The sequence below is a fragment of the Bombina bombina genome, chromosome 7 (assembly GCF_027579735.1).
Source record: "Bombina bombina isolate aBomBom1 chromosome 7, aBomBom1.pri, whole genome shotgun sequence".
NCBI lineage: Eukaryota > Metazoa > Chordata > Amphibia > Anura > Bombinatoridae > Bombina > Bombina bombina.
In genome coordinates this window covers 640,942,598-640,954,813 of record NC_069505.1, presented here as the reverse complement: position 1 = coordinate 640,954,813, position 12,216 = coordinate 640,942,598, and positions in this window count along the sequence as shown.

The following is a 12,216-nucleotide window of genomic DNA, read 5'->3' as shown; positions in this document are numbered from 1 at the left end:
GGCAGCATAAAGGTGCGGCCCCCAGACCAAGCTCCTAAAGCAGCATAAAGGTGCGGCCCCCAGACCAACCTCCTAAGGCAGCATAAAGGTGCGGCCCCCAGACCAACCTCCCAAGGCAACATAAAGGTGCGGCCCCCAGACCAACCTCCTAAGGCAGCATAAAGGTGCGGCCCCCAGACTAACCTCCTAAGGCAGCATAAAGGTGCGGCCCCCAGACTAACCTCCCAAGACAGCATAAAGGTGCGGCCCCCAGACTAACCTCCCAAGACAGCATAAAGGTGCGGGCCCCAGACTAACCTCCTAAGGCAGCATAAAGGTGCGGCTCCCAGACCAACCTCCTAAGGCAGCATAAAGGTGCGGCCCCCAGACTAACCTCCTAAGGCAGCATAAAGGTGCGGCCCCCAGACCAACCTCCTAAGGCAGCATAAAGGTGCGGCCCCCAGACCAACCTCCTAAGGCAGCATAAAGGTGCGGCCCCCAGACCAACCTCCTAAGGCAGCATAAAGGTGCGGCCCCCAGACCAACCTCCTAAGGCAGCATAAAGGTGCGGCCCCCAGACCAACCTCCTAAGGCAGCATAAAGGTGCGGCCCCCAGACCAACCTCCTAAGGCAGCATAAAGGTGCGGCCCCCAGACTAACCTACTAAGGCAGCATAAAGATGCGGCCCCCAGACTAACCTCCTAAGGCAGCATAAAGGTGCGGCCCCCAGACTAACCTCCTAAGGCAGCATAAAGATGCGGCCCCCAGACTAACCTCCTAAGGCAGCATAAAGGTGCGGCCCCCAGACTAACCTACTAAGGCAGCATAAAGATGCGGCCCCCAGACTAACCTCCTAAGGCAGCATAAAGGTGCGGCCCCCAGACTAACCTACTAAGGCAGCATAAAGATGCGGCCCCCAGACCAACCTCCTAAGGCAGCATAAAGGTGCGGCCCCCAGACCAACCTCCTAAGGCAGCATAAAGGTGCGGCCCCCAGACTAACCTCCTAAGGCAGCATAAAGGTGCGGCCCCCAGACCAACCTCCTAAGGCAGCATAAAGGTGCGGCCCCCAGACCAACCTCCTAAGGCAGCATAAAGGTGCGGCCCCCAGACCAACCTCCTAAGGCAGCATAAAGGTGCGGCCCCCAGACCAACCTCCTAAGGCAGCATAAAGGTGCGGCCCCCAGACCAACCTCCTAAAGCAGCATAAAGGTGCGGCCCCCAGACCAACCTCCTAAGGCAGCATAAAGGTGCGGCCCCCAGACCAACCTCCTAAGGCAGCATAAAGGTGCGGCCCCCAGACCAACCTCCTAAGGCAACATAAAGGTGCGGCCCCCAGACCAACCTCCTAAGGCAGCATAAAGGTGCGGCCCCCAGACTAACCTACTAAGGCAGCATAAAGATGCGGCCCCCAGACTAACCTCCTAAGGCAGCATAAAGGTGCGGCCCCCAGACTAACCTCCTAAGGCAGCATAAAGATGCGGCCCCCAGACTAACCTCCTAAGGCAGCATAAAGGTGCGGCCCCCAGACTAACCTACTAAGGCAGCATAAAGATGCGGCCCCCAGACTAACCTCCTAAGGCAGCATAAAGGTGCGGCCCCCAGACTAACCTACTAAGGCAGCATAAAGATGCGGCCCCCAGACCAACCTCCTAAGGCAGCATAAAGGTGCGGCCCCCAGACCAACCTCCTAAGGCAGCATAAAGGTGCGGCCCCCAGACTAACCTCCTAAGGCAGCATAAAGGTGCGGCCCCCAGACCAACCTCCTAAGGCAGCATAAAGGTGCGGCCCCCAGACCAACCTCCTAAGGCAGCATAAAGGTGCAGCCCCCAGACCAACCTCCTAAGGCAGCATAAAGGTGCGGCCCCCAGACCAACCTCCTAAGGCAGCATAAAGGTGCGGCCCCCAGACCAACCTCCTAAGGCAGCATAAAGGTGCGGCCCCCAGACCAACCTCCTAAGGCAGCATAAAGGTGCGGCCCCCAGACCAACCTCCTAAGGCAACATAAAGGTGCGGCCCCCAGACCAACCTCCTAAGGCAGCATAAAGGTGCGGCCCCCAGACCAACCTCCCAAGGCAACATAAAGGTGCGGCCCCCAGACCAACCTCCTAAGGCAGCATAAAGGTGCGGCCCCCAGACCAACCTCCTAAGGCAACATAAAGGTGCGGCCCCCAGAACAACCTCCCAAGGCAGCATAAAGGTGCGGCCCCCAGAACAACCTCCCAAGGCAGCATAAAGGTGCGGCCCCCAGACCAACCTCCTAAGGCAGCATAAAGGTGCAGCCCCCAGAACAACCTCCCAAGGCAGCATAAAGGTGCGGCCCCCAGACCAACCTCCTAAGGCAGCATAAAGGTGCGGCCCCCAGACCAACCTCCTAAGGCAGCATAAAGGTGCGGCTCCTAGACTAACCTCCTAAGGCAGCATAAAGGTGCGGCCCCCAGACCAACCTCCTAAGGCAACATAAAGGTGCGGCCCCCAGAACAACCTCCCAAGGCAGCATAAAGGTGCGGCCCCCAGAACAACCTCCTAAGACAACATAAAGGTGCAGCCCCCAGACCAACCTCCCAAGGCAACATAAAGGTGCAGCCCCCAGAACAACCTCCTAAGGCAGCATAAAGGTGCGGCCCCCAGACCAACCTCCTAAGGCAGCATAAAGGTGCAGCCCCCAGACCAACCTCCTAAGGCAGCATAAAGGTGCGGCCCCCAGACCAACCTCCTAAGGCAGCATAAAGGTGCGGCTCCTAGACCAACCTCCTAAGGCAGCATAAAGGTGCGGCCCCCAGACCAACCTCCTAAGGCAGCATAAAGGTGCGGCCCCCAGACTAACCTCCTAAGGCAGCATAAAGGTGCGGCCCCCAGACCAACCTCCTAAGGCAGCATAAAGGTGCGGCCCCCAGACCAACCTCCTAAGGCAGCATAAAGTTGCGGCTCCCAGACCAACCTCCTAAGGCAGCATAAAGGTGCGGCCCCCAGACCAACCTCCTAAGGCAGCATAAAGGTGCGGCCCCCAGACTAACCTCCTAAGGCAGCATAAAGGTGCGGCTCCCAGACCAACCTCCTAAGGCAGCATAAAGGTGCGGCCCCCAGACTAACCTCCTAAGGCAGCATAAAGATGCGGCCCCCCAGACCAACCTCCTAAGGCAGCATAAAGGTGCGGCCCCCAGACCAACCTCCTAAGGCAGCATAAAGGTGCGGCCCCCAGACCAACCTCCTAAGGCAACATAAAGGTGCGGCCCCCAGACTAACCTCCTAAGGCAGCATAAAGGTGCGGCCCCCAGACCAACCTCCTAAGGCAGCATAAAGGTGCGGCCCCCAGACTAACCTCCTAAGGCAGCATAAAGGTGCGGCCCCCAGACCAACCTCCCAAGGCAACATAAAGGTGCGGCCCCCAGACTAACCTCCTAAGGCAGCATAAAGGTGCGGCCCCCAGACCAACCTCCTAAGGCAGCATAAAGGTGCGGCCCCCAGACTAACCTCCCAAGGCAGCATAAAGGTGCAGCCCCCAGACCAACCTCCTAAGGCAGCATAAAGGTGCGGCCCCCAGACTAACCTCCTAAGGCAGCATAAAGGTGCGGCCCCCAGACCAACCTCCCAAGACAGCATAAAGGTGCGGCCCCCAGACCAACCTCCCAAGACAGCATAAAGGTGTGGCCCAGCCCCAGACTAACCTCCTAAGGCAGCATAAAGGTGTGGCCCCCAGACCAACCTCCCAAGACAGCATAAAGGTGTGGCCCAGCCCCAGACTAACCTCCTAAGGCAGCATAAAGGTGTGGCCCCCACACCAACCTCCCAAGACAGCATAAAGGTGCGGCCCGGCCCCAGTCCAACCTTCCAAGACAGCATAAAGGTGTGGCCCCCAGACCAACCTCCCAAGACAGCATAAAGGTGTGGCCCAGCCCCAGACTAACCTCCTAAGGCAGCATAAAGGTGTGGCCCCCAGACCAACCTCCCAAGACAGCATAAAGGTGTGGCCCAGCCCCAGACTAACCTCCTAAGGCAGCATAAAGGTGTGGCCCCCACACCAACCTCCCAAGACAGCATAAAGGTGCGGCCCGGCCCCAGTCCAACCTTCCAAGACAGCATAAAGGTGTGGCCCCCAGACCAACCTCCCAAGACAGCATAAAGGTGTGGCCCAGCCCCAGACTAGTCTTTGGTGGGGGGGCACATTGAGTCTCTTTCGGAGGCTTTGCAAAGATCTATTCAGGATCCCTGGGTATTGCAAAACATTTACCAGGGGTATCTAATTAGCTTTTGTTCAAGGCCTCTTCATGGAAGATTCCTTCTGTCTCAAGATCCTATAAAGGCCCACACTTTCTTAGCCTGTATGAGAGATTTGGAATTAATTTGAGTGATTGCTCCAGTTTCAACTCTAGAAGGGGAAAAAGGAAAAAATGAATACTACCTCGCACTATGGGGGATATTTATCAAAGCGTCAATCTTGGTGCTTTCGCCGGCGTCAATACGCTCGCCAGACATCGTTATTAACTATTTACTAACTACCTAGTTAAAATAAATACAAACTTACCTGTGAAATAAAAGTAAAACCTAAGCGGCCTTACACTAAAACCTAACATTACAAAAATAACAAACGAAATTATCCAAAACAATAAAAATTATTACTATTCTAATACCTTGTTTAAAAAAAAAAAAAATCTATAATAAACTACCAAGGTCCCTTAAAAGGGTCTTTTGTAGGGCATTGCTTTAAAGAAATCAGCTCTTTGCTAAAAAAGAAAAACAAACTCCCCCTAACAGTATACAAACCCCCACCCTCCAAACCCACAAAATAAAAATAAAGTTAAAACTTATCTACCCATTGCCCTGAAAAGGACATTTGTATCGGCATTCAGCTCTTTTATTGTTCATTAAAAACAAAAAATGGCTATTCTAAAAAAACAAAAAAAACACCCAAAAAAAACAAAAAACAACATTAGACAAAATAACAGAATCCTAATCTATAATAAACTACCAATTGCCCTTAAAGGGACAGTCTAGGCCAAAATAAACTTTCATGATTCAGATAGAGCATTTAATTTTAAACAATTTTCCAATTTACTTTTATCACCAATTTTGCTTTGTTCTCTTGGTATTCTTAGTTGAAAGCTTAACCTAGGAGGTTCATATGCTAATTTCTTAGATCTTGAAGGCCACCTCTTTTCAGAATGCATTTTAACAGTTTGTCACCACTAGAGGGTGTTAGTTCACGTATTTCATATAGATAACACTGTGCTCGTGCACTAGAAGTTATCTGGGAGCAAGCACTGATTGGCTAAACTGCAAGTCTGTCAAAAGAACTGAAATAAAGGGGCAGTTTGCAGAGGCTTAGATACAAGATAATCACAGAGGTTAAAAGTATATTATTATAAATGTGTTAGTTATGCAAAACTGGGGAATGGGTAATAAAGGGATTATCTATCTTTTAAAACAATAAAAATTCTGGTGGAGACTGTCCCTTTAAAGGGGCCTTTTGTAGGGCATTGCCCTAAAGAAATCAGCTCTTTTGCTACAAAATAAAAACAAACACCCCCTAACATTACAAACCCCCTCCCCCCCAAACCCACAAAATAAAAAAACCTAACTAAAAAAACCTAATCTACCAATTGCCCTGAAAATGGCATTTGTATGGGCATTGCCCTTAAAAGGGCATTCAGCTCTTTTAAGATTGCCCATTAGCCCTAATCTAAAAAAAATACCCACCCCAAAAAAAACTTAAAAAAAAATAACACTAACCCCTCTTTAGATACACGCAGTTGCTGAAGTCCGGCTTGAATGATCTTCATCCCGGCGGCTCCATCTTCATCCATCGCAGGACCGATATCTTCTTCATCCCTGCGGAGGCGGAGCGGTCGATGAGCAGAGGCAGGAGGAGGTCCATTGATCCGACGTGGAGGTCCTCTTCATGTGATTGTCCGCCTCACACTGAGGATTCAAATGCAAGGTACCCCTTTTATACTGAGGGTACCATTGCATTCCTATTGGCTGAAAATTTTAAATCAGCCAATAGGAATTACAGCTTGTGACAGACCCCTCTGTCAGTACTTGAAGGGTTAACTCTGTTCAGTTTTCAGAAACTATTTTCTGAGACAGGTTTCCTAGCATCAGCTATTGTGTACTGTAATTAAGTTTTAGTGATAAGCATTCACATTGTTTAATCACCTCCAGAGTCAGACTGCTAGGTGATAATAAGGACTCCATTGTTTTCTTGTGTTTAAATTGTTTATCTGCTTAAGTAATGTAATTCTATTGTATCATGAAAAAGGGTGTCTTCCCTCTATCTAATGTACAATACTGCCAACCCCCCATCTGGTCTCAAACCTGCATAAATACTGGGCATATAGCCCTCAATAAAGGGCATTCTGTTTTTACCTTCAATGTGGAGCCTGGACTCATGTCTGAGGGGGGAATTAGCTGGGGTGTGTATTGCTGATCCCATATTCAGGACATCTTTCATCTGGTATTAACCCTTGATATCTGGTGATACCATAACACAGCTGCTTAAATCCTATTGGATTTTTCAGCCAATAGGATTGCAATGGTACTCTCAGTATAAAAAAGGTAAAAAAGGGGTACCTTGCATTTGAATCCTCAGTGTGCGGCGGATGATCGCATGAAGATAACCTCCACGTCGGATCGATGGACCTCTACCTGGACCTCCGCCTCCGAGCATCGACCGCTCCACTTCCGCAGGGATGAAGAAGATGCCGGTCCCTCGATGGACTAATAGTTATATTGTAGCTAGCTTAGGTTTCATTTTTATTTCACAGGTAAGTTTGTATTTAGTTTTAAATCGGTATTATTTAGTTAATAATTGTAACTTTAATTTAGGTCTTTTTTAATTATGTTAAAGTTAGGGGGTGTTAGTGTTAGGTTTGGGGGTTAATATAGTTTCATTTAGGTTGTTGCGATGGGCCGACGGTTTAGGGGGTTAATAGGTTTAGGTAGTGTTGGCGATGTGGGGGGTGCGGTTTAGAGGTTATTTGCACCATCACTAGAACTCACAGACACATTTCCTTCAGTGTGTTGTTTAGCAGACGACTTACTAGCGGTGACACCCTCTCTCTTACCCTGTACCAGGGAAGTGCTGCATACGGATCTCAATGGTGGCGTGCTGACCGCAACTGTCTGCCAAATGTATTTATGGCATTTGTCTATTGACCTGTGCTTATGCCCTCCGTGCCTCTTTCGTTGTCGGATTCCCCCAGCTGGAGGATAATAAGGTTTATAAGAAACTTGCATACAACCCTTTATTTAAGATCCAAAGAGAAAGAGAAAGGGTTATATTTATTGCAGGGAAAAATAATATTATAGGGAAGGATGTAGTGTCTTATTTGAAAATAGAAAAAACATGTACCCCAGTTATTTATACCCTCACCAAAGTTCATAAGAGCATGACCAACCCCCCAGGTCGCCCTATAGTCGCTAGTACTAATTCTGTATTTACCAATATCTCTAGATTCTTCATCCATATAATAAACTAATTCATTTATTAAAGATACTGGGGACTTTTTGCATAAACTTGCTTCCCTGGCGCTCCCTACTACTACATTTATTTTATTTAGTTTAGACGTTGAAAGCCTGAAAAAAGAGAGAACACAGAGGCGCCAAACATGGCCTAGTACAGCCAAAAACAAAATCTACAATCCACACAAATAACAATTGGATACTCACAAAAGGGACGCACCCTTTGGTGCTATTGGGACAGACTGGAGCCTCTCAGTGGTCCAGCTCACTGGTACACATAGGTAGTGGATCGGGGCCCTTGGTGATAGTTGTTACCAGATTCAAGGTGCCCCAATTTGACTGGTCCTAACACTGCCTTTTGCCACAGAGGGCTGAATCATTCCTGCTTTTACTCTTCATCAGATCATGTTTGGCGCCTCTGTGTTCTCTCTTTTTTCAGTTACCCACCTATCAGGAAGACCATCCTATGACTGAGAGCTGCCTACTGTTTTTGGACTTATTACACTTTGGGACTTTATTATCACCACCTATTCTTGGACTTATTTTGGTACATTTTTATGTTCCTCTTATTGTGTAGCATTATAGTCCTACATTTGTGTTGTGTGATTATTTTATATTTTATGTGTTTATGTTATAGGAGGCGCCCCCTAAGGGTGTGATTACACATTGGAGTGTACTACACCCTCATTTTTTCTATTAGACGTTGAAAGCCTGTATACTTCAATCACTCACACAAGTGGTATCGATTCAGTATACTCAGTATTGAAATCTGATAACAAGTATAATGCTGCTCAAATTGATTTTTTTCTACAATTGTTGACTATCATACTGCATGGTAATTATTTCCTGTTTCAGGATGATTATTTGCTTCAACTTCAAAGTACGGCTATGGGTTCCAACATCGGCCCACACTACGCAAATATTTTTATGAATTTTTACGAAGAAAGATATATTTTTTCAAATGAAATGTTTATTCGGTATAGCGCCACCTGGTGGCGATATATCGATGATATTTTTGGAGTGTGACTGGACAACGTTGGAACCCTGGTTAAATTTGTTGATGCACTCAATATACAGTAGCTACCAATCATATTACATTTAAATTAGTCTGGAGTGAGGAATACCTAGATTTTCTAGTTAAAAGGGACAGTCAAGTCAAAAAAAAAAAAATTTCATGTTTCAAATAGGGCATGTAATTTAGGAGGTTCATATGCTAATTTCTTAGACTTTGAAGACCGCCTCTAATCTAAATACATTTTGATAGTTTTTCACCACTAGAGGGCATTAGTTCACGTGTTTCATATAGATAACATTCAGCTCATGCACCTGAATTTACCATGGAGACAGCTCTGAATGGCTAAAATGCAAGTCTGTCAAAATAACTGAAATAAGGAGCAGTCTGCAGAGGCTTAAATACAGGGTAATCACAGAGGTAAAACGTATATTAAAATAACTGAGATAAGGAGCAGTCTGCTGAGGCTTAGATACAAGGATTCACAGAGGTAAAAAGTATATTAATATAACAGATAAGGGGCAGTCCGCGAAGCTTAGATACAAGGTAATCACAGAGGTAAAAAGTATATTAATATAACTGAGATAAGGAGCAGTCTGCAGAGGCTTAGATACAAGGTAATCACAGAGGTAAAAAGTATATTAATATAACTGAGATAAGGGGGCAGTCTGCAGAGGCTTAGATACAAGGTAATCACAGAGGTAAAAAGTATATTAATATAACTGAGATAAGGGGCAGTCTGCAGAAGCTTAGATACAGGGTAATCACATAGGTAAAAAGTATATTAATATAACTGAGATAAGGGGGCAGTCTGCAGAGGCTTAGATACAAGGTAATCACAGAGGTAAAAAGTATATTAATATAACTGAGATAAGGGGCAGTCTGCAGAAGCTTAGATACAGGGTAATCACAGAGGTAAAAAGTGTATTAATAAAACTGAGATAAGGAGCAGTCTGCAGAGGCTTAGATACAAGGTAATCACAGAGGTAAAACGTATATTATTTCAACTGCACAAATCGCTACTTATTTAACCTTAACATCTACTGAATCTAACCCTGAGCTGGGGCCTGAGCGTTTGCTGAGTATTCCATCTCTCTAAGCTCCCATCTGTCTAAGTGACCATCTTTAAGTGACAGCACTGAGAATTAGACAAGAATTTCAACTGCACAAATCGCTACTTATTTAAGCTTAACATCTACTGAATCTAACCCTATTTCTCATTTACTTTCAGGTATGTCCCTTTAAAACCCTGTGTCTTTGCTGGATTTAAACACTGTTTCTTAACTCCTGGTATGTCCCTTTAAAACCCTGTGTCTTGCTGGATTTAAACACTGTGTCTTAACTCCTGGTATGTCCCTTTAAAACCCTGTGTCTTGCTGGATTTAAACACTGTTTCTTAACTCCTGGTATGTCCCTTTAAAACCCTGTGTCTTTGCTGGATTTAAACACTGTTTCTTAACTCCTGGTATGTCCCTTTAAAACCCTGTGTCTTGCTGGATTTAAACACTGTTTCTTAACTCCTGGTATGTCCCTTTAAAACCCTGTGTCTTTGCTGGATTTAAACACTGTTTCTTAACTCCTGGTATGTCCCTTTAAAACCCTGTGTCTTTGCTGGATTTAAACACTGTTTCTTAACTCCTGGTATGTCCCTTTAAAACCCTGTGTCTTTGCTGGATTTAAACACTGTTTCTTAACTCCTGGTATGTCCCTTTAAAACCCTGTGTCTTTGCTGGATTTAAACACTGTTTCTTAACTCCTGGTATGTCCCTTTAAAACCCTGTGTCTTGCTGGATTTAAACACTGTTTCTTAACTCCTGGTATGTCCCTTTAAAACCCTGTGTCTTGCTGGATTTAAACACTGTTTCTTAACTCCTGGTATGTCCCTTTAAAACCCTGTGTCTTGCTGGATTTAAACACTGTTTCTTAACTCCTGGTATGTCCCTTTAAAACCCTGTGTCTTGCTGGATTTAAACACTGTTTCTTAACTCCTGGTATGTCCCTTTAAAACCCTGTGTCTTGCTGGATTTAAACACTGTTTCTGAACTCCTGGTATGTCCCTTTAAAACCCTGTGTCTTGCTGGATTTAAACACTGTTTCTTAACTCCTGGTATGTCCCTTTAAAACCCTGTGTCTTGCTGGATTTAAACACTGTTTCTGAACTCCTGGTATGTCCCTTTAAAACCCTGTATCTTGCTGGATTTAAACACTGTTTCTTAACTCCTGGTATGTCCCTTTAAAACCCTGTGTCTTTGCTGGATTTAAACACTGTTTCTTAACTCCTGGTATGTCCCTTTAAAACCCTGTGTCTTGCTGGATTTAAACACTGTTTCTTAACTCCTGGTATGTCCCTTTAAAACCCTGTATCTTGCTGGATTTAAACACTGTTTCTTAACTCCTGGTATGTCCCTTTAAAACCCTGTGTCTTGCTGGATTTAAACACTGTTTCTTAACTCCTGGTATGTCCCTTTAAAACCCTGTGTCTTGCTGGATTTAAACACTGTTTCTTAACTCCTGGTATGTCCCTTTAAAACCCTGTGTCTTGCTGGATTTAAACACTGTTTCTTAACTCCTGGTATGTCCCTTTAAAACCCTGTGTCTTTGCTGGATTTAAACACTGTTTCTTAACTCCTGGTATGTCCCTTTAAAACCCTGTGTCTTTGCTGGATTTAAACACTGTTTCTTAACTCCTGGTATGTCCCTTTAAAACCCTGTGTCTTGCTGGATTTAAACACTGTTTCTTAACTCCTGGTATGTCCCTTTAAAACCCTGTGTCTTGCTGGATTTAAACACTGTTTCTTAACTCCTGGTATGTCCCTTTAAAACCCTGTGTCTTGCTGGATTTAAACACTGTTTCTTAACTCCTGGTATGTCCCTTTAAAACCCTGTGTCTTTGCTGGATTTAAACACTGTTTCTTAACTCCTGGTATGTCCCTTTAAAACCCTGTGTCTTGCTGGATTTAAACACTGTTTCTTAACTCCTGGTATGTCCCTTTAAAACCCTGTGTCTTGCTGGATTTAAACACTGTTTCTTAACTCCTGGTATGTCCCTTTAAAACCCTGTGTCTTGCTGGATTTAAACACTGTTTCTTAACTCCTGGTATGTCCCTTTAAAACCCTGTGTCTTGCTGGATTTAAACACTGTTTCTTAACTCCTGGTATGTCCCTTTAAAACCCTGTGTCTTGCTGGATTTAAACACTGTTTCTTAACTCCTGGTATGTCCCTTTAAAACCCTGTGTCTTTGCTGGATTTAAACACTGTTTCTTAACTCCTGGTATGTCCCTTTAAAACCCTGTGTCTTGCTGGATTTAAACACTGTTTCTTAACTCCTGGTATGTCCCTTTAAAACCCTGTGTCTTGCTGGATTTAAACACTGTTTCTTAACTCCTGGTATGTCCCTTTAAAACCCTGTGTCTTGCTGGATTTAAACACTGTTTCTTAACTCCTGGTATGTCCCTTTAAACCCTGTGTCTTGCTGGATTTAAACACTGTTTCTGAACTCCTGGTATGTCCCTTTAAAACCCTGTGTCTTGCTGGATTTAAACACTGTTTCTTAACTCCTGGTATGTCCCTTTAAAACCCTGTGTCTTGCTGGATTTAAACACTGTTTCTGAACTCCTGGTATGTCCCTTTAAAACCCTGTGTCTTGCTGGATTTAAACACTGTTTCTTAACTCCTGGTATGTCCCTTTAAAACCCTGTGTCTTTGCTGGATTTAAACACTGTTTCTTAACTCCTGGTATGTCCCTTTAAAACCCTGTGTCTTGC